The sequence below is a fragment of the Tamandua tetradactyla genome, chromosome 16, assembly GCF_023851605.1.
Source record: "Tamandua tetradactyla isolate mTamTet1 chromosome 16, mTamTet1.pri, whole genome shotgun sequence".
In the NCBI taxonomy this organism is placed as follows: Eukaryota; Metazoa; Chordata; class Mammalia; order Pilosa; family Myrmecophagidae; genus Tamandua; species Tamandua tetradactyla.
The window spans coordinates 74,368,853-74,392,602 of NC_135342.1; the positions used below are offsets into that span (position 1 = coordinate 74,368,853).

The window sequence follows — 23,750 nt, forward strand, 5'->3', positions numbered from 1 at the left end:
AAAAAACATTCTTTTCTCCAACGAATTGCTTTGGTCCCTTTCTTAGAGGGGGGTGCAACTGTAGCTCACTGGCAGATTCCTGGCCTGCCATCCCAGAAACCTGGGTTTGATTCTTGGAGCCTGACCATGTAAAAAAAAAAAAATCAGTTGACCATTTAAGTGTGAGTTTAATTCTGAATTCTGTATTCCATTACATTGACATATGTTTACACTAATAACACACTGTTTTGGTCACCACAGCTTTATAGTAAGCCTTAAAATCAAAGAGTATAAGTCCTTCAACTTTGCTTCTCCTCTCCAATATTTTTTGGGGGTATTCTAAGGCTTTTACATTCCACATGCAGTTTAGAATCCACTTGTCAATTTATCAAGGACATTCTCAAGTGAAACTGACTTTTTTTCCTTGAGAGCATGTGGCTATGTGTCATTATAAGGTGTTTGGTGACCCTGCCTGGGTTTATGCCAAGGCAGTAGCACTTTTACCCCAAATTGCTTTTGGAGCATTGTTTCAAATGACAACAGAGTTAAAGATGCAATAGTGTCTTAGTATCATTACGGAAATAGTTTTGACCTTGCAGATCACCTGATAGAATCTCTGAAAACTTCAGGGGTCTGAAGAAGGTAATGCTTGGAGCTAGGTTAGCCCTCTTCCCAAAACACAGTCTCTAATGAATATGCAGGGTATTCTTAGATGTTGCTTTGCATGCTGGCTGGTTGAAACCTGAGCGTCTCCCAGCCCTTTGCAAGATCCAATAGTTGTACAGCTCACAACTCCTTGGAACTTGTTCTTCAACCAGTAGTAAATTTGGTTTAAGCTTGTTGAGTCTTGTCTTATGCATGATTTGTTATTTGGCCAAAGATTAAAGGGGACCCCTATACAAATTTCTGGGACTTTTTCTCTGCCCAACTCCTTTCTTTCAAGTAACCTGCCTTACCAATTCCACCCTTTCAGCTCAGCACAATTGTGCTGTTTGGGTGCTTTCTCCATTCTACGTATAGAAACTGCATATGGGGTTGGGGGGCGCCAATATAATCCTTCACTGCCTCTTGTCCAATATCTGAAAATAATTATTTTATAGATTTTTCTATAGTTTTATAGTTGTTTGTAGTTGGAGGGTTTCTCCCATCTTGGCCAGAATCAATATAAAAATATTTAATAACAGATATTGAAGTAGATAGATAGATAGATAGATAGATAGACAGATAGATAGATAGATAGATAGAAGCAAGAAAACCTCTCTGCCCACCTCCATCATCAGTTCTCTTCTGTTTAAAACAACCAATGCATAGAAGGATTGGATCAATCCTGCAATATGAAATTGAGGAATCTAGTCAAGGTGTTTCACTGCTCAGGAACACATCATCTCTATGTTCTCACTGAAATAAGTATGTAGGTCAGCCTTCTTGATAAGCAGCCTGATAAGAGGTAGGCTGACAAGCACTGACTGAGCCAGCCTCTGTGCTATGCCTGAGAATGTGGAGTTGAGGAAAACACGACCCCTGACCTCAGGAAGTTGGAGTCAGGGCCCAGGAATTTTGATCCACCAGGGTTTATTCACTCAGTGAACATTGGCGTTTGAACTACAGAACTGTTTCCTCATCAGTGAAAAGGATATAATTATATTGAGAATGCATGGAAGGCCTATATACTGCAAGCAGCTATTGAAAGGTGTGGAGGTCCCATTACGTAATGTATAGTGTCTCATCCAATCCAGACGACATCAAGAAAAAACTTTACGGGGAGGAGCTCTGATGACTTCAAAAGAAGAAGGGAATGCAACATGTTGTACGCGGGCAATCCAGGCTGAACGCCAGGCTGAGGAGAGGCACACGTGTGGGAAGGCAAGCTTATCACCCCTCCATCTTGAGCCCAGTCGTGATGGGTCAGGTCAGTTGTGACAGAAAAGGGAGGAAAAGTTGGATCAGAGCAATTTCATGGATATCCTTGAATTCCAAATTGCAGTATTTATATTTATATCGCTAGGCAATGGGGAACCATTGAAGGTCTTTGAGCAAGGGAATCAAATGGTCAGAGAGCTGTGTTTGAGGAGTTGACCTGGTAGAATGGAGAGTAAGGAAGCTAGAGTTAGGAAGAGAAGTCAGAAAATTTTTACAAGAACACACGAAAACAAGTGACATGGGGCCAAATTAAGTCAGTAGCCATCAAAATGGAAAGAATGTTAGTAATAGAAGTATATCCAAGGTAGAACTAGTAGCACTACAACAATATTTGTACTTTTAAGACTTTTCTTTTCTTCTTCTTCCTCCTCCTCCTCCTCCTCCTCCTCCTCCTTCTTCTTCTCTCTCTCTTTCTCTCTCTTTCTCTCTCTCTGAAATTTTTGAGGAGTGATTTTAGCCCAGTAAATTCTTATAGCTTTTAATTAATTAGTGTATGCTTTAACACTTATTTACTATTTCCTTTCTATGGGCTTGCTACTTAATAAAAGGAATAAAGGCATTTTTCTTCTTTAAACCAGAAATATGTAAGGAATGTTTTCTGTTTGCCTTTGAGTGCATTCTGGAGAGGAGACTTTGGGCCATAAAGGCTTGAGTGTTTGGGTTGTGTCCTGTTGTGGAGCTTTCTGGCTTTGTCTTGTTTATTTGGAATATAGAGGAGACATTGTAGAGACCACTCAATTCTCAGGAGCCACCTAAAACCAGCCAAATACAGTTCTTAAGAAATAAAAGTATTCTTTTAAAAATGATTTCTTTTGGGGAAATGTAGGGCATTTGAATATTCTAGAAGCTTAAGAAGTTTATTTAGGGATAAAAAGTCCTCAAGAGAATATTCTCATGGATTATATACAATGGAGAAATTGCTATTGCAGCTAAGTTGGTCAAAGAGAAGGTGTGCCAAATCAGGCTGAATTCTTTTAAACTATCTTTTTTTTCCTTTGTCATTACAAAAGACAAGCCTTCCTCTTGCGAATTAATTCAAACAACACACAGGTAGACAGTATAGCAGGGTCCAGATTTGCAGAGCACTTGCTTTTACATTTCTGCAACTTTCTTGTTCTGTGTCCTTGAGCACACAACTTAACGTCTCCATGCCTCTGCTTCCTTACCTTACCTACTATAGGAATAATACAGAAATTAACTCATAGTGTTGTTGTGATAAGTAAGTGGCAGGATATATATGAAACATTTAAGGATAATGCCTGGCTATGTAGGAGTTAGTAATAATTTAGTCCTTGTTATCATCACCTTCGCCATCATCATTTTTTATTACAATAGCACCTTGTTAATTGTAATGTGCTATAAACCACTTGCCATAAAATAAATGCTCCACAAACCTGCCATTATCTTTAAGTATATAAGGTGAAAATCCCCCCATTTCAACTCCTTACAGGTAACCACAATAAACGTCATTGCAAGCGTGTATATATGGAAAAAAAGATACTTTTGTTTTTAAGCAAAAATGGGATCATGTTCTAAAACTTTCTTTTTCACTTAACTTTAGAAACTAATTCTTTACCCACTCAAATTCTCCCGGTTGATTTTTGGCAAAGGCAGAAAAGTAATTCAATGAAAGAAGGATAGGATTTTTGAGAAATTGTGTTGGAGCAAATGCACACCTATAGGTGAATAAAAAATAAATAGATAAACTTGACTTAAACTGCAAAGCTTAATAAGAAATTAAGTAATTTTACTTAGGTAAAAACTACTTGAATGTAAAACAAAAAACTATAAAAGTTTAGAAAACATAAGAGAAAATCTTTGGGATAGAGGGCAAGTCAAAGAATTTTTTAGACTTGCCACCAAAAGCAGGATCCATAAAGAGAAAGATTGACAAATTAAACCTTGCAAAATTAAAACCTTTTGATCCAGGGCAGGCCACGGTGGCTCAGCAGGCAGAGTTCTCACTCGCCATGCTGGACACCCGGCTTCGATTCCCAGTGCCTGCCCATGCACAAAAAATAATAAATTAAAAAAAAAAAACAAAAAACTTTTTGATCTGCGAAAGACCCTGTTAAGAGGGTGAAGAGATAAGTTGCAGATAGGGAGAAAAGATTTGCAAACAACATATCTAACAAAGCACTAGTATTCAGTATATATAGAGAAAAATCTCAAAACTCAACAGTAAAATCCAAGCAATCCAATTAAAAATGGGCAAAAGAGAGGAATGTTCAGTGAAGAGGATATACAGATGGCAAATAAGCACAGGAAAAGATGTTCAACATCATTAGCCATCAGAGAAACACTAATTAAAATCACAGTGGGCTGTCACTACACACCTATCAGAAGGACTAAAATAAAAAATACTGACAACACCAACTGTTGGCGTGGATACAGAGAAACTGGATCTCGCACACACAGCTGCTGGGACTGGAAATTGGTACAGCCACTTGGGAAAACAATTTGGCCAATTCTTATAAAAACCAAACATGCAATTGCCATATGACCCAGCCATTATACTCTTGGACATTTATTCCCGAGAAATGAAAACTCACGTTCACTCAGAAACCTGTAGTTTCTCAGAGCAGCTTTATTCATTAATGACCCCAAAGTGCAAGCAACCCAGAGGTCCTTCAGCAGGAGAATGGTTAAACAAACTATAGTACATCCATACCATGGAATATTATTCAGGAATACAAAGGAATGAGCTACTGAAACATGTGACAACTTGAATGAATCTGGAGAATTATGCTGTGTGAAAAAACGTCAGTCCGCAAAAGTCATATATAAAGTGCTTCAATTTGTACAGCGTTCTTGATGTGACAAAATTGTAGAAATGGAGAATAGATCAATGCTTGCTAGAGACCGGGGAAGGGGTAGAGTGGGACTTGGGCAACACAAGGGATTCTTGTGTGATGAAACTGTTTTGCATCTTAACTGGATTGCTAGATACAGGAACCATCCAAGTGATGAAATTTCATAGAACTAGTGAGTACAAGTGAAACTGGTGATGTCTGAATAAAATAAGTCACTTGCTTCAATGTCAATGTCCTGGAAATGATATTCTACCACGTGCTGCAAGATGTCTCCATTGGGAAAAACTGGGTAAGGTCTACGTAGGATCTCTCTGTATTATTTCTAGAATTTTCTCAACAAAAGCATTTATTAAAAAAAATTATTTCATACGTTACTAGCACAACAAGATGGAATAAAACAAAAATAGTTTAACCAAGGGTGTGGCTCATTTGAACTGTTTGCACTATTTTTTTAAAATTTATTCACCCACCAGCCACCCATTGATCTGCCAGATTCTTTCTCCTTTAGTATAGATGATTCCAACAAGTCGTTCAAGAGAGATGCAGTAGATGGAGACAGTATGTGCGGAATCTGGGTTACAAGTCTGAAACCAGAACTCTGCTCTCCACCGCTCCTTTGTTATGGATCTCTTTGCATGCACATAGGATAAGGTAATGAAATCTGAAAAGCTGAAGCATAAGTCAGTGCCTTCCTCAGGAATACCACTCAGGCTTAAGGCTGGCCCCCACAGAGGTAGGTGAGATTCGGGAATTTTAAGCCCTTTAACTCATACTGGGAAGGCAGGAAGGACTCTGGGAAGGAGACCTCGATTTAAACAAACAGCTGTTTCTCCTCCACGACAGAAGGGTAAACAGGGCTCAAGTTGGCCCTTAGCGAACTGATCCATGGAAAGATAGTTTGAACAGCTACTCTCAGCACAGTGGGAAAAACCACCAGCCTTCCTCCCCAGCCCAGCTCAGGTAATGCGCCAGACAAGATAAAGGGACGCCCATTCTTTGTCCTGGATCCCAATCCTCTCCCAAGGCTACTCTGTGCTTTTAGGAGGGCCACCTGGGGTGTGGGGCTGGGAGGTTTTGTGGCTTGTCTAGAGGGCGTCCCTTTTCCTATTCTTGTCCAGTGATCTAATCTTTAACTAGGGGACCCTCCAGTCAATTTTCCTTGGTGCTGAAGGATGGTTTCGCGTTAAAATTCTAGGGATTTGCTCCTGGCTTATGCAGTGGGAAGGGCTCCATTGCAGCAATGGAGGTCTGCACAAGCCAGGCACACTTGCTGGCGACAGTCAGCTGTGATTTCCATCAGCTGTATCTCATTATCCTGTCAAGGCTCCCTCTTGCCTATCAAGGAGAAACAATGTGTAATCACTGGCAAATGATTGCAAATCACTCAGCAAAGATGCTCCTGTAAGCCCTGGCAGACAACCACGTGGTCCAGCTTGCCAAATGGTCCTGGGAGGCCTCACACTGCCTTTCTGGTGGGGGAGTGGGTCCAGAACCTTGGAAGACAATGGCCATCCTTTCTTCTTGGGGCAGATGGGGTGGGGGGAGATGTTAAAGAGGTACATTGGGTAATTGCAGACTGCACAGAGCTACAGGGTCCGGGGCTTAGAACAGCTATTTTGGTGGAACTCATTTCAGTGACAGAAAAATGCTTACGCCTTTTCACTTCATGGAAAAGAGATGGGTACTTGGATTCTAGAATCCATGTTTTGGTAGGAGAATGGACCACATTTTTTTCTAATGGAGACAGCAGAAAACCGAAGTAGAACTCAGGCACTGAAGGCACACAGATGCTATTCAAATCTTGATTCTGATTGTTGCTAGCTGTGTGACATTGGGCAAGTTACTTGATCTCTCTGAGCCTCAGTTTTCTCAACAGGGATAATAATAATAATACGAAGAATTTAGATATATCTTGATGATTAGCTGAGATGATGAATGTAAAATCTTTGGGAATCAATGAGTGCCAATTATTGGTATTATTAATATCATCCAAAGTTGAGTAAGATATTCATTTCCTTGTACTGTGGGCTCTTCTCACCCAAAGGATGTTTCAGAAGAACCCCACATTCTAAATATGCCTTCTACTGAAAACTACACTCATTCTGCCAAGGTGAGATAAAGAAAGGGCCTGGGGTCAAATAAATGTGGAAAAAGAAGGTTATGGATCTACATTTTGGAGCATCACAAAGTACATTTGTACAAAAGTCAACAGGCTTACCATAGCTGCACATTAGAATCACCTGAAGAAATGTTCAGAAATATTTATGACCCTTTCCAGGACCAATTAAATCAAAATCCCTTGGGATGAAGCTTTGGCATTTTTATTTTAATGCCCTGTTCCCCTTCTGTGCCCCTTCCCATCTCTGTCAAATGGTTCTAACATATGGTCTGGCTGGGGTCACAGCTACAGCAAAGTTCCAAGAGATACTGCAGTATAAAAACTTGTCCAACTTTGTTTCAAAAATCGCATTTCCTACACCACTTTAACAAAGCAACAGATATTTTTCTTTCTTCTTAGGAAACTTTGAAGTACACATGAAGAAACCACCCTGGACTCCTCTCCAGCTCTTCCCCAGGGGGCAGGAGGCAAGGGTGGGGTGGGGAGGGAAGCCTGAATTGAATGCCTTCTGACTTGCCTTGCCACCTTCCCCAGATGCTAAAGAGCTCTCAAGAGTCAGGACAAGGAGAACCTGCAATTACCCTGATTACTCTCAGCAAGAATGCCCAGCAAGGCAGAGTCATAGACATGCCCAAACCCTCCTGCAGGAATCCAGAAAGCTCACAAGAACCCAGCTGGCAAGAGCTGAAAACTTTAGGAGGGATCTAGGAGAAGAAGGAGCTGTGGGTTAGTCGGGGCGGGGGGAGGGGGGCCTCTTCTTGCCAAGATGATGAGCTCCTTGGTGTTAGGAAATGACCCAACTCAGTTCTTTGGTCCTGGGAGCAAATGGAAAGGCTTTGCATTCTCCTGTCACTGGAAAGATTTTTACAACAGTTCCAGAAAAAGGAAAGGGGTCGTTTACTCATTGGCATATATATATATATATTTAATTACTGTCTAATGCCAGCTTATCAAATATCACCAGAACAACCTGTTGATAAGACAAAGCTGAGTTAACTGCTTGCCATGGTAAGGAAGAGTGCCACCTTGACAGAGCTTAGGCAGTGTCTTGGAGAGTGGAAGGCAAGATTAGAATTTACTGAAAATTGGAAGTTTGGTTTAAGGTGAATCTTTCAATGTGGGACTTGTTTAGAATTAGATAAGTATCACTATAGGACACAGTAGGACTTTTGAAGCATTGAGAATTCAAAGCATCTTAGCCTACCAATCTTCTGTTGATGCTTCCCACTGAAAAATTGGTGGGTCTTTGCTGTAATGAACAATTAAGCCCTTTGCTTGGGAAAGAGTCTCTCTGAGTAGTAAAGGCATGCTACTGAAGACAATGCAATGATGAGGTTATGATAATGTAATATGAATAGTACATTGTGTTTCAGTCCTCAGTGTCCAAACAGTGGATGGTTTGGGTGCCCACTATTTTTATTACAACAAGGGAGAATTTTCTTTCAGCTTTTAATTCCCTGATATTGTTGTGCTTACCCTGAAAACCCTTCAGTTTTGCTTTTGAATACTGCAAATCTTGTAGTTGGTCCTATTTCCCTTCTTGCTTTGGCCTCTGGTAAGCTCAGAGCCAAGTCCCAAGTGTAAATCACACTGCTGGTGCTTTGCATATTTTTCCTCACATCTGATGTCATCTTGTTTGTGCTGATTGTGGTACAAATTTTTTGTTTTGTGTTTGTTGTTGTTGTTGGTTTTCAAAATTTTACAATATAAGTAATTTTATATTCTTCGAATGCCAGTAGTTAGGAAGAATTAAAGAAACACAAAACGAACATGGGAATAGAATCCAAAACTGCCATTTACAGACACCATGTACAGGAAGAAGGAAAGCAACGGCTTGGTGGAGGACCAGTTTTGGGACACTGTATCCCCTGGATCAAAGTACCATATACTAATGGCTTGCAATTTTTTTTAACTTTTCTTTTATTGTATAATATAACATATATACAAAGCAAATAAATAAAAAATCAATAGTTTTCAAAGCACTATTCAACAAGTAGTTACAAGACATATCCCAGAGTTTGTCATGGGGTACCATATGGTCCTCTCCTATTTTTCCTTCTAGCTGTTCCAGAATATAGGAGGCTTTTTTTTATCATCACAATCGACTTTTTTTTTCCTTCTTTTTTTGTGAACAATAGCATATATAGAAAAAAGCTATAAATTTCAAAGCGCAGCAACACAACTAGTTGTAGAACATATTTCAGACTTTGCATGGCTTACAATTTCACAATTTTAGGTTTTTACTTCTAGCTGCTCTAAGATACTGGAGACTAAACAAGATAACAATTTAATGATTCAGCATTCATATTCATTTGTTAAGTCCTGTCTTCTGTGTATAATTCCACCATCACTTTTGGTCTTTCCATACCTCTCTTTGGGGTTGTTTGGGCTATGGCGATTCTAAATTCTGATATTGGAAGGGTCTGCCACTGATAAGGCGTAGGGATATGGAACTATCTGATGTTCTGGAGAGGCTGGGCTAGGTTTCAGGGACTTATCTGGACCAGGGACCCATCTGGAGGTTGTAGGTTTCTAGAAAGTTACTCTAGTGCCTGAAACCCTGTGGAATCTTATATTGCCCTAGGTGTTCTTTAGGATTGACTGGAGTGGTGCTGGTTGGGGGTTGGCAGGTTATGATAGGTAGGAAGGTCTACCTAAAGCTTGCGCAAGGGCATCCTCCAGAGTAGCCTCTTGACTCTAGTTGAACTCTCTCTATAATGGCTTGCAATTTAACACAAGAAGTTTCCAGAAGAATATCATCTAATTAAGAAGAAAAGCTTTACTTTTCCTTTCAGAGGCTCCCTCCTTGGGAAGTTATTTGTCCCCCAGGCCTCTGTTTCTCTACCAATATTCCTTTCCTTTGGCATATTTCTGACCAACCAGGTTTTATTCCTTTAGAAGAACTGTGATAGACATTTGTAATATGCTGTAAGATATACATACTCATTGTGTTGTGAAATAGTTCAAGCCTCTAGAAAAACACAGCCAATGCACTCATTACTCCGGTTTGTTAAAATGCAGCTTTTTTTATTGGCCCTATTCACTTTCATATTATTTTCTAAATAATATATCATTACAAGACAGTTGAAATCACCCCCATTCCATTCCCCTCCCTCTCTTGCCAGAAGTAATTCATTGCCCTGAATTTGCTGATTATCCTTCTGTCTCATGATCTTAGACTTTAACTAAATATATAGATGCACATAGATGCAAAATAGAGTACTGTTTTGTGTATTTTAAGCTTTATGTAACTGGTCACTTTCTGCAACTTTCTTTTTTTCATTTAATGTTAGGTTTTGATAATGAATTCATTTTGATACACATATTCCCTGTTCATCCATTTTATTTGCTGAAGAGTATTTCATTGTATGAATACACCCCAATTTATTTATCATTCTCCTGCTGAATACTGCATAGCAGTACACATTCTAGCATTTCACGTCATGTATATGTGCACTCAGTTTTCTCCAAGTTATATTCCTATGTGTGGAATCTAATCTAGGTCTCAGTTATTTTCATCCTCAACCCCACTAGATTTTGCAAAACCGCTCTCCAAAGCTATTGTACAAATTTATACTCAGAAGTGTGAGATTTTACTTTGTTCTGCATTCTTGATGACACTTTCTATTGTTACAATTTTCAATTCTAGACTACCTGATAGGTGTGAAATGGTATCTTACTGTTATTTTACCTTGAATTTCCTTTACTACTAGTGAAATTTAGTCTCTTTTCATGGACTTATTGGTTTTCCGAATTTTTTCTTCAATGTCTTGCCCATTTATACGTTTTGTTCATTTTATTTTTTGCTTTTTTGCCTTTTACTTATTGATTGTAGCATATGCTGCATACAATACTTTGATGGTCATTGTATTGCTATTATCTTCTTTCTGGCCTTTTAACTTTGTTTACTATATTACTGTACAGATTTTTAAACTTTTAATGTAGGTAAACTTATTAATCATTTATTTTAAGGATTATGCTTTTTGAGTTGTGTTTGAGAAATTCTTTTCTATCATAAGGCATAAAAATAATCTATATATTATGCCAAATTTTCAAAATTTACAGGTCATTAATCTAGCTGAAGTTATTTTTGTATATGGAATGAGGTAGGATCGATTTATTTATTTATTTGAAAACCAGCTGCACTGGGATGATTAAATATGTATTCTATTTTTTTTTTTTACCTTGTCCCTTTTGTACTATGCCATGTTTCCACAAATGACAAATAGTTGGGTATGTTTGAAGGCTTTCTATTCAAATTCCATTAGTCTCTTTTTCTTTCCCTATTGCAATGCCACATTAAATTACTGTAGGTTTATAATAAACTTTGATATCTGTTAAGTGCCTTATTTGCCCTACTTATTCAACATATTCTAGACTAATCTTGCCTCCTTCATCTTTCATATGAAATTTTAGAATCAGCTGTTCAAGTTCTCTTTTAGAATTTAGATCGGAATTACTTTGAATTTACAGATTATTGTGGGAAGAATTGTCAAATCGTAATCTACTCACCCATGATCCATGACCATAATATATATCTACATATACTGAGGCTTTCTTTTATGATTTGTGGTGACATTTTCTATTTTTTCATGATTTTTGCTAGAATTTTTCCCCTAAGAAATTATATTGATTGCTATTGTAAATTAGACTTAACTTAATAATGTACTTTCTAATTGTGTGGTATTGGGGAATAAGAACACAATGGATTTTTATATTATTGGTCTTGAATTGAGCAACCTTGATGAATTCTCCTGTCATTTTCAATAGTTTGTATCTCAAATACTTTTAAAAACATTGATGAGGTCATGAGAGGGGAGGATGCCAAAATATCAAATCGTTGCTTGTCAAATTAGTGACATGATTATGAGTGGTTTCTTTTTTGTTGCTTCTTAATACTTTTTAGCATAGAAGGCATTGCTTGTCATATTATCAAATGAGGAAACTGAGGGACGGGGCAACTTGCCTGAATAGTTGCCCACCTACTATTTGGTTGAGTTGGGTTTCATGGAGCTATCCTATATTGCAGACAAACTTGGAAGACACAATCTTGTAATAACGTCTTTCCTGCATTCAACCTATGGAGGTTTAGATGGGTTAGTTTGTCACCAACTTCACTGTATGTCTTTGCTTATGGACAAAGCCTCACGTTTTCCAGAGAAGTAAGTTTCACCAAGATTTCTTCACAGGGTTCCAACTCCCTGGGTCTGCAAGTGGAAGGCGGAAAGCCAGAGACCCAGGATCAGGAAAATGAAAGCAAACCAACGAAATATTTTAAAGGGTGAATGGTGCCTTGAGGGGTTAAATTTTTATAAGTTCCTTGACTAGCAATGGTCCCTTATTCAGGAAAACAAGAATAAGACCCAGCAATTATGATATGAGAAAAGGAAGCCTGCCACTCTGGCTGAAGTCTTGCCTTCTTTTTCAACTTTCCTGAAGCTTAGTAATCATAAATATGGTCTGAAAGGATTCACGAGATCTGAACCCACAAATGCATTACAACAGAGACTAGGAAAAGAAGCATTGGATGATTAAAAAAAAAAAGCAATACTAATATTTAAAACAATTTATTGTCTTTGTAAATCTTTCTCTAGTGCATTAATGATCACAGGAATGTTAAAGTACAACTTTCAATATTTGCATCGAAGTCACCAAACCAGGCCTACTAACTGTATAATAAATTCAGGTGCCGCCTCTGGAAGAATCTTTAACAACCAATATGAATATGCTCAAAATTTCACAATTGTTCTTATGGCTGTTCATCTGTCCTCCCCTCCCTCCCTTCCCCTCCCTCCTCTCCCTTCCACGTCCCTCCTTCCCTGGGCTGAATCATGACTTTTAGGATCCCCAGGCACTTTCGCTTTCGTGGGCTCCTTCCTCCATAAGAAGCAATTTAAAAAATCGTACTGCATTAATGTAAAGACAAATATAACACAGGCTGCAGTCAATATTCCATATTCATATTATTGTGTTCATTTTTTCTTAATTTTAAAATAAATTAAAATTAAAACACTTTTGTGGACCCCCGAAATATTGAGTCCTTAAGACTGTGCCTGCCTGCCTTCTTTCCTTTCTTTCTTCCTTCCTTCCTTTCTCTTTCTTTCTATCTGTGTCTTTCTTTCTATTTCTCTCCCTTCCTTCCTTCTTTCCTCCCTCCCTCCTTCCTTTTCTCTTCCTTCCTTCTTTCTTTCCTTTCTTCCTTTCACTCTTTCTTTTTCTTTCTTTCTCTCTCTCTCTCTCTCTTCCTCCCTCCTCCCTCCCTTCCTTCCTCCTCACACTTTCTTTCTGTCCCTCTCTCCTTCCCCCTTCCCCTCTCCTTTTACCTCTTCTCTTGCCAATACTTGGCATGTGAAGAAAAACAAATTTTCATTTTCTCCTATATCTTTCTTGAACTCAGTTCTGTTCTAAGAAGAAACAAAGGACATTTCCTTTAAAAAAAAATTAAAATCTAACTGCAAATCTAAATTTTCCTAGAATCTTTCAGGCTTCTGTTTTACCCTTCTCATAAGCAGTTTAAAATATCTATTTTTTACTTCCCTACTCCACCTATTATTCCCCACATTTACTCAACATCTGGGTGCATGGAGCTTCTCTGTTAGACTTTAGGTGTTCAGAACTTCTACTGACATAGTGGATGGCAGAGTTACACAAGAATGGAGAGATGCCTTCCCTATTTTATCATGGGAAAACCAAAGTCCCTCTGAGATGCATGACTACTGCAGGGAGCCCACACAAGCTCTGTGGCATCCTCTCTCACTTCTCTGAGCAGCAGCTGGAGTTTCACAGCTGTTTTCCACCACTCTTGGAGCAGTGTTTGTGCCTTCAGACATGGCCCTTAGGAGTCATGGGGTTTTCTGCTTACTTGCTTTTATGAAAGGTCACTTTCCCAATATAACACTTGAGTCAAAATGAGCAGTTCCCTGTGGCAGACTCAACCCATACAATGGTGGGAGGCCATAGGTATTTCAAATTGTAGGACTGTCCCTTCTGGAGCTGGCATTGGGCCCAGGGAGGGCCAAGCTTGGCTGTTGCTGGCCATGGGCTGGTAGCCTATAACTTCAGAATGTGCCCCAGGCTTGAGTGAACGGACAATTTGAATGGACAAGTTAATGTTGGCTTTACTACAGGCCTTCCCCTAGAACTCCGCCTTCCCACCTCATCCTGAGAAGCTGTTCTGGGAGAAGATTGGACATTTAACACCAGATGCCTGGGACCTACAGATCAGAACAAGAAATAAACCCAGACAGAAATGTTAGCGCCTAGGTTTTTTGCATAATGTAGGATCTCTCTGTATTTTGCATGATATGGCATGTGCTAGGTAAGGAGAATCCAAATATTCATTTGCTTCAGGACTAATAGATTTGATTTTTCAGCAAATTATTCAGGTGAAGTTTTCTGCTCTGATGTCTTGACCCACTCTTTCGTCTTTGGTCCTTATAGGAATAGATGTTAGCTGTTCATTGAGCACTTACAAGGAGACAGGCAGAGTGCCAAAGAAGGTGCTTTGCAGGCATTAGGCTGTAGAGACCTTACAGCATTTAGAAGTAGTCATAATTATCTCCAGTTCATGGTGAAGAAATTGAGTTTCAGAGAAGAGGAATTCAGAAAACATATTAGAGAGAAGGACTTAGTCCTTTCTTAATTTTAAATCTGTGAGACTGTTTGATTTATAAATGAAATGCTTCAGGATAAAAAGTTAAAAAATACTACCACTTCTGAAGGCACCTTCCACTTTCCTAAGTGAGAAAATGTTCTAGCAAACTGCTGAAGAGCACATGCTTGCCCTTTTACTGAATAACTGCAGTACAAAATTCACTGGGTATGAAAAGCCAGGACTGGAATTCTGAATCTGCTTATTACTAGCTATTGGAGGTTAGGACTAAAGACAGAACTCACCTCTTCTTCCTGGAACTGTGTTGGGCTATCTTGTTGAGTCCTCCCAGCAACCCTAGAAGGTCAGTGTCATTAGTGTCTATTTAATAAGTGAAGATTTCAGGCTAAAGAACTGAATAACTCCCCTAAGGTCACAAACATCATGTGGAAGGGGGCCAGGATTTGAAGAAAGCCAACTTTGTCCATTTCCAAAGCTTATACATGCTTCAGCCTGCTGCCTTGCCTTGTACAGGTGACTCTCTCAGCCTCCCTTTCTTCATCCATGAAGAGGGATGGAGTGGACACATCCTGTAAAGGTCTGAGGACCTTTAAGATCCCAATGGAGATAAGTCAGGAAACGTTTTAATTGTTAGTAGTGTGATTCCCTTTGCACCTGCTGGGGGCTGAGCATCAGGGAAAGTCCCTTTGTGCTGAACTCTTCAAACTCCTGCTGGCCACAGACATGGAAACCCAAAAACATGGCGCATGTCTGCACACACAAGACAGACCTAAACAAAGATGTGATTTTCAGAAATGGGAAGTCCAACAAAATGTACTTGGTCCAAAATAACTACATGAATAAAGCAGAAATAGCTTCTATCACAGTGCATTTTCTTCATATTTCAAGTTTTTGTTTTACATACTTTCCTTGGTTATTGAAATAATATACAGTCACTGTAGAATATTCAAAACATCATAGAAAAATCTGAGATTAAAATCTTACCACTTTGAAACAACTATTTTTAAATTTGTTCCTTTCAGACCTTTCTGTTTCTCTGTTTTTTTTTTTTCATTTCCCCCCATCCTGCTTCCCTCCCTTACTTTTCTCCTCTTCCTCTTCCTTCTACTATGTTTTACATAGATAAGATCATAGTTTTCTGTACAATTATAAGTTTTCTGTTTTTCTTGCCTATTATAGCATATGTTATTTCTCAGATTATTAAAAATTTACCGTAGACCAGTCATTCTCAATTTGGGCAATTTGTGCCCCAGGGAACACTTGGAAATGTCTGGTGGCATTTTTGACTATTACAGCTTCAGGAGGTTGCTGATGGCATCTAGTTAGTAGGGGCCACCAGGGATGCTGCACAGCAGCCTGCAGTACACAGGGCAGCCCCATCCCCCCAAGAGAACTATCTAGCCCCCCATACCAGGAGTGTGGAGGTTGAAAAACACTGCGGTAAATATCATTTTTAATGGCTGTACCTATTCTATTGAAGTCTTTATTATCTAACTACTGGGCCACTCATTTTGCATATTTAGATTATTTTGATATTCAACTAATGTAAATAATATTCAAAGTCTCATGTGTCTTGAATTAACACAAGACATGACTATCCCTACATGATGAGTGGGCTGAATTACAGCAGGGAATAATGCAAGGACCAAAGGAATATACTGATCAGTGGTGTGAGTGCCTCAAAAATAGGACTTGTGAATTGTTTGTGTGCTCAAGGCCTCTTAGCATGGAGCATAGAAGGTTCTCAGTAAAAACAACTATAGTCCAATGGTTAATAATATTAATGTTTGTTTGCAAAGGATGCCCAGGTTTGTCTACCCAACATTCAGCCCCGACTTTCCCTTTAGTATCTCTCCATGAACTTGGTTGGTCAGAAGAGTTGGTGGTTAGAAAGCAGGTGTTGAGTCACTCTCATAGTGCTCTGCCAACGCCATGGAAGTTTCAGTGATGTTGGTTTTGACGTATTACTCGTTACTTTAGATTAGTGAACCACAGAGTCAAAAGGCATCTCTAGTGGGTCATTTTACAGATGGGAATACTGAGGCCCAGGAAGAAAATGACCCTACCAGAGCCATGCTGCTAAGAGAGGGTGAGTGCCTCTCTCTCTGGCCAGGGCTCTTTTCCCAGTGCCCTGGGGTGATATCATGGGCCCTGCTCTGGGAGGTTTGGTGGATCTCTGGAACACAATGAGCCAGGAGTGCACACTGGACTTTCCATAGAGAAGCTTCCAGATCCTGCCCAGCAGAGGCCAACTGTAGACCTGCTTTCCTGCTTGTGTTCCCTTCAGCCCTGGTGCTCATGAACCCATCCCTCTCTCCCCTGAGCCAAGAATAGATGAAAGTTTCTCAAAGAGTGGTCCTGGGCCACCTGCATTTTATTCCCTCAGAATTTCATCAAACTTCAGATGTCTGGGGCCCAACCCAAATGATCTGACCTATTTTATGTCAGTTCTTCAGCAGATTTTCAGGCATGCTGAAATTTGAGAACCATCAGGTTGAACCAAGGGTCAAAATCCTTTTTCTGTAAGGGGCCAAATAGTAAATATTTTAGGCTTTGTGGGCCATATGGTCTCTGTGGGAAGTTTCATTTCAGCCACTAGAAATTGAAAATGCCCACAGATTACATGTAAATGGCATGGATAGATCTGGGTCCCTAGCCATAGTTTGCCAAGCCCTGGGCTAGACCGTTTGGTTAACTCAAAGAACTGAAAGTCTGATTTCTTGAAGAAGACTTGTCTCCTTTATTTTCATTTGATGAAAGGAGACTTCCCATGGAACAGCAGGCTACACATCGGAAGCCCTGGGTCTGACTGCCAGCTCCACTCCCATCTCAGGCTGTGGTCATGACAAGTCCCTCTCCTTCACTAGGACTCAGTGTCCCCATCTTGTACCAGCTCACCTTTCAGTCTTCGATCAGCCCCAACCGGCATGCCTTTGTCTGAGGAGATATCTGAGGCTCTAGCAAGTTTCACCTGCTGCCCAAGCCATGCTTCCAGGCACTGCCCTCTGAGTAGCTCTGAGCTTCTCAGTGAAGGCTGGAGCTCCAAGGGCCAAGAATGAGTCACCAGGCAAGGGTGCTGAGATTTACTCTGCTCACCCCCTCTCTAGGCACTGCCCTTCCAGGCTCTGAGCTGGAGACCCTGGCAGCATGGGAAGAAGCCCTCCTCCCCAGCCTTGTCTATGTGTCACTTGATGGCTCTTCATGTGCAGAGGCTGATTTCCCAAAGCCTGTTCTTCATTACTAGAGCCTTGGAGCCTGCCCTCCAACCCCACCTGCCCATCTTTGTTCACTGTACTCAGCAGTTAGACCTGCTTTCCTGCTCCTGTTCCCTGCACTCCCTGTTGACCCCATGAGGAACACAGGGGTCTCAGTTTTCTTTCCTACTCTACTCATTGCCCAAGAATACCCTGTACTTACTGTACACTTGACAAGTTCTTATTCCTCATGTGCTTTCTGTGAAACCTTCATTGCCTGTGAGGAAGTTTTCTTATTGATGGTTGATGCCCTGGATTCCCTTGTGCAGTCTTCCACTTGTTCACCTCTCACAGCATGAGGATGCTTTCTTGTATGGGACTTCCTTTCACACTAGGCAATGACTGATTCAAGGGCAAAGACTGTCCTACAAAGTCTTATTACCCTTGATCTTAGTGCAAGTCTTCATACATACTAGGAGTTTAATCAATGCATATTGGACACATGTATTAAAGATAGATTTCATTTTATGTTTGGAAAAGAGTGAACTAGGGCCTTGTCTCCCAAGTAGTGAACTTATTGTTATTTTTACCCCAAGAAGTAGAACTAGCAAAACTATGACTTAATTATAGGGAAATTGCGATACTTGAGTGGTGGGAGCATCCTCATGGATTTTGGAGATGTTCACTCACTTTCTGTCCACCTCATTTCTTTTGCTGGATTGCTGACTCCTTGTCGGCAATGGTGGGCCTGGTCCAAATTTTGCTTTTCAGTCATTCTTTTATTTCTCCATCTCCATAATTGTGGTCCATAAACTTGAGAGTGCCCCAGAATCCCTTTGGGAAAAATTCAGATTTGCGGGTCTACTCTGAGAGAGTAGAATTAGCAGGGCTTGGGTAGGGTCCAGGAGACTGAATTTCTAAGCACTTGCTGGGATCTGCATGTAATTGTTCTGTAAGCCCCACTTGAGCAACACACAATAATGCTGCTCCACACTTTACATCCAGGCAACCTGACCTCTTCTTGGGGTATCAACTGGCATCTCTACACAACTGTGTCATGACTTACTCATTCAACAGACACTGGTCAAGCCTGTCTAGGCTAGATACTGTTCTAGACATGGAAAATGAAATGAGGAACCAAAGACTGTCTTAAATGGAATGAAGAACCAAAGAACCAAAGACTTATCCTTCCCTCATGGAAGATTGATTCTACTTTTAGCCCAAGACACTCTTCTATAACATAATTTAAAGATCTTCATGAGCAGGCAGGTTTGGAAATTAAAACTCAATGAGTCAAAACACCATCTCTTACTTTTTTCCTCCACCTGTTAATTTCCCCACCCCCTGAACTTCTTGTTTCCATCATGGCACCAGAAAGCTCTGTTGCCCAATTTTCTAAGTCACCTGAGCATTATCTGCTCCATCCATGCAGCATTATGTCTTGGTGATTCTTCATTCAGAGTGGTTTCTTCTCATTTCTCTTACCACAAATAGAATTCTTAGACGAAAATGCTAGAAATCTTCCCAAAGGTCTTAATTTGTCAACTTGCCCACAATCTTTTCTGATTTTAATTAATTTAAGTTGATTGTATAGTACTGTGTTTCTCAAACTATACCACACATCAGAATTTCCTGGGGATCCTATAAAAATGAGATTCAAGTTCAGTAGTCCTGGAGTATGCCTTGAGACACTGCAATCTAGCATGCTTCTGCTAATGCTGATGATGCTGGTCCATGGACACACTGCTTTTTTTGTACCCTTCCGTATCTCTTCTTTGTTGACTGTCACCTACCAGCTTAAGTCCCCAAATTGAGACTGGCATTCAAAGCCTAAGCCTATTGGTGGCTTTCTTATTCAAGCTTTATCTCCCACTTCTTAGATTACTTTCTTTGCCTCAGAGGTCTCCTTCTTGTCCCATTTCTGTTCTTTGCTTCTGGAATCATTCGCACCAAGAATGTCACCATCTCTTTCTCTCTTTTTCTAATTCTTACCCATTAAGTGAATCTCCTTTACTTCTCTGGGTCTGAATTTCCAAGTTACTGATGTTCTGATACATGTCTCATTAGCAGCAAGCTTGATGTGGGTCTCATCTGCCCAACTTTTTGGATTGTGAGTAGCCATGGCCAAAACTGTGTGTTATTTACATCACAGTGCTTGTTATATGATTAAAATTAAACAATATCCCTACTAACAGTTGCTTTCCTATTTTATTTAAAGGAATTAGGGATTTTGGTTGAGATCTCTAAGCTTTTGGGGTAATGAAGGGTGGCTAGCATTCTTCTCCCAATCATGGTTTCTCGTCTACACATTCCTTTCATGCCCATCAGTCCTTTTCTTAGCTAGCAATGACTTTCCTGAGGCGTCTCAGTTTAAAATTTGCTTCTTGCACCAAGCCCATATGGTTTCACTGGTGAATTCTTGCATTTAAGATAGAAATGATACTAATTCTCTACCACCTCTTCCAGAAAATAGAAGCCAAAGGAAACTACCTAACTCATTCTGTGACATTGGTATTATCCTAATACCAAAACCAGACATAACGTTACAATAAAGGAAAGTAAAAAAAACAATATCACTCATGAACATAGATGCAAAAATTCTCCACAAAATGTTAGCAAATTGAATCCAACAATGTATAAAAAATCCCTTCTTCAGGGATGGTTTCTGACCGTTCAGATTAATTTATTTCCCTCTGATGGATAGCATCCTATCCTACTGTTTTGCTGTGCAAATCACACTTGAGATTATTTTAAGTTTACTTTTGTTCCCAATTATTTGCATCTCTCCCTGGAAAATGATTACATATCTTTGCCTTTATCACATGACCTACAGTTCCTCCCTATGGAGTATTATTTCCCTGCTCCTTTTATATTGGACCTGGCCATGTGACTTGCTTTGTACTTACTTTGGAGGAAGTGACACATGCCACATCACAGCAGAGCTTTAGGAACTCTTATGTGATTTGACTGCTGTGTTCTTTCCCTCTATGGCAAAAAAAGCATATCCTGAATCAGGGCTGCTCTTCCAGCTTGGATCAAAAGTCAAAGAAGAGTCATGGATAAAAGTGTGGAGCAGAATCTATCCACCTCACGATTGACATGCAACATGAAGGATAAATAAACCTTTATTGTTCTAAGCAGCTGAGACTTGGGGTTGTTTGTTCCTGCATCATAGCCTAGTAGAAGCTGACTGATATAAGGCCTATTTTCCTTGCTAGACTACCAGGTCTTGACTACTAAGGTCAAGAGACAAATCTACCTTATCTACCAGTGACTCTCCATTACCTACAAGTGTGCTTGTAAACAAGGGCCCTCCATAGATATTCATTGTCTGATTGAAGCCTCCTTTCGTGAGTTTATCACTAATGTTATCTGTATATTAATCAAACATTTATGGGATCCCTAATATGTATTAGACACTGTCCCACACACTTATCAAATGAAGAGGGCCCCAGAAATGAATCAGATGCTGAACCTGCTCTACTAAAAAGACTCATTCCACAAAGAAGTAAAATAAATCAAAATTTTTTTTGCAAGGGCAGGCACCAGGAATTGAACCCGGGTCTCCAGTATGGCACGCAAAACTCTGCCTGCTGTGCCACTGTGGCCCACCTAATCAACGTTTTTAAATAAAGAAACACCTGTCATAACTAGCTATCAATGCTTCTGTGGTACAGCCCATAGACATTTTGGTAGATTATATTAGTGGACCCAATTTTTCATCTTTTTCTATATCTATTCACTGTTTCAAGGATGAGAATGCCTTTGACTTTCTATTCAACTATGTATCTTACTTTGGCCAATAGGACGAGAGTCTGTCAGTTTCAGGTCTAGGCTTAAGAGACCTTGTGTGTTTCCTTTTTTTCTTTTGGGTTTCTGCTGTTGCCATGAGAAGATCATGTGCAGACTGGTCTGCTGGTCCTGAGATGAGGGTGAGAGACAGGTGTAGCAGAGTAGAGCTGACACGGCAGCTGGCCTCCAGCAGTATGAGTAAGCCCAGCCAAGATCAGCAGAGCCACCTCCCATGCCCATGTAGGTCAGCCCACTCTAGCCAAGTGACATTTCTTGTGAGCTGAATTAATATTTATTTTTGTATGCCTTGGAGAGTTTGTGACTGTTAATTATGTGGCCAGAGATAACCACTGTAGATATATGCTTTTAAACCACTGCTTTTTGTGTGTGTGTTTTGTTTTGTTTTTTACCTTTTTTATTAGAGATATTGTGGATTTACAAAGCAATAATCCATAAAATTTACAGAACAAAAATCCGTAAAAATGGATCCCCATTTACCTCCCTACTACTAACACTTGCATTAGTGAGGAAAATTTGGTACAATTGATTATAGCACTTTTCTATAACTCTATATATTTTTAACAGTAGTTACATTTGTTACAATTGATGAAAGATTACTAAAGTAGTTGTTCTAGTTTGCTAGCTGCTGGAATGCAATATACCAGAAACGGAATGGCTTTTAACAAGGGGAATTTAATGAGTTGCTAGTCTACAGTTCTAAGGCCGAGAAAATGTCCCAACTATGACAAGTCTATAGAAATGTTCAATCAAAGGCATCCAGGGAAAGGTACCTTGGTTCAAGAAGGCCGATGAAGTTCAGGGTTTCTCTCTCAAGTGAGAAGGCACATGGCGAACACAGTCGGGGCTTCTCTCTCAGCTGGAAGGGCACATGGCGAACACGGCGTCATCTGCTAGCTTTCTCTCCTGGCTTCCTATTTCATGAAGCTCCCCGGGAGGTGTCTTCCTTCTTCATCTCCAAAGGTCGCTGGCTGGTGGACTTTCTGCTTTGTAGTGTTGCTCTCTCTGAATCTCTCTGAATCTATTTCTCCAAAATGTTTCCTCTTTTATAGGACTCCAGTAAACCAATCAATACCCACCCAAATGGGTGGAGACATGTCGTCCCTTAATCCAGTTTAACAACCACTCTTGACTAAACCACATCAACCAGGGAGATGATGTCATTACAGTTTCAAATATACAGTATTGAATAGGGATGATTCTACCTTTATGAAATGGGACTTGTATTAAAACATGGCTTTTCTTAGGGGGCATACTTCCTTTCAAACCAGCACAGTAGTACTATTAACTATTGTCTGTGGTTTACATAGGGGTATTTTTCCCCATATTCCCAACTATTATTTTATGCATGTTTTTATTTTATTCCTCCTCTACTCACATGCTAGATAAAGGGGGTATCAGTTACAAGTAAACCACTGATTTTTGAACAACACATATGGTGGGCACTGTGCTAAGAAGTTTGTTATCATAGCTCATGTAAGCCTCCCCTCCTCATGATGCTATGAGGTAGATATTGATCTTATTACATTATTACAGATAAGGATATCAAGGCTCAGTGTAATTGAGTTGTTTGAGGAGGTATTTGCTAAGAAAATTCTCCCTCTGAGGTTTGTTTTCTCAATTACTATCCTGTCCTCTGAGGGATACACCTATGTTTGTATGTACAAGAAAATATTTGGGTTCTGGGGCTAATGTGGGTGTGTTGGTTTGAAAGTATTGGGCGTACCCCAGAAAAAGACATGTCCTTTAATCCTGATTCAATATCAAAGGATGGAAACCTTTGGTTAGATTGTTTCCATGGAAAGTGACCCTCTCAATTCTGGGCATGAACTTTTGATTACCTTACTTCCATGGAGATGTGGCACACCAAATTGTGGGTGTGGCCTTTTGATTAGACAAAGATGTGACTCCACCCATTCAAGGTTAGTCTTGCTTAGTTTACTGGAGTTTAAAAGGGGAGACATATTGGAGAAAAGACAGTTGCTTCAGAACTGACAGAGACTTTGGAGTGACAACAGAGAGAAGATGTTTAAACATGGATATTTAGAGATGCAGAGCCCAGCAGACATTGCCATGTGCCTTCCCTTGAGATGCTAAGCAAATCAGAATCCGGTCCATAAACACTTAGAGAAGAAACCACTGGCATTAGAAGCTGGAAACAATGGAACCAGGAATAAGGACCAACAGATGCCAGCCACATGCCTTCCTATGTGACAGATATTAGCCTTTCTTGAGTCAAAGTATCTTTTTCTGAATGCCTTAGTTTGGACTTTTTATGGCCTTAGAGTGGTATACCTGTAATT

At 39.9% G+C, this 23,750-nt stretch overlaps 1 long non-coding RNA gene across 2 annotated transcripts in view; it reads left to right on the top strand.

The window, feature by feature from the left end:
* The window catches only part of LOC143659793 (uncharacterized), a 57,605-nt gene that overhangs the window by 26,578 nt on the left and 7,277 nt on the right, over positions 1–23,750 (top strand). The gene's annotated exons all lie outside the window — the stretch shown is intronic.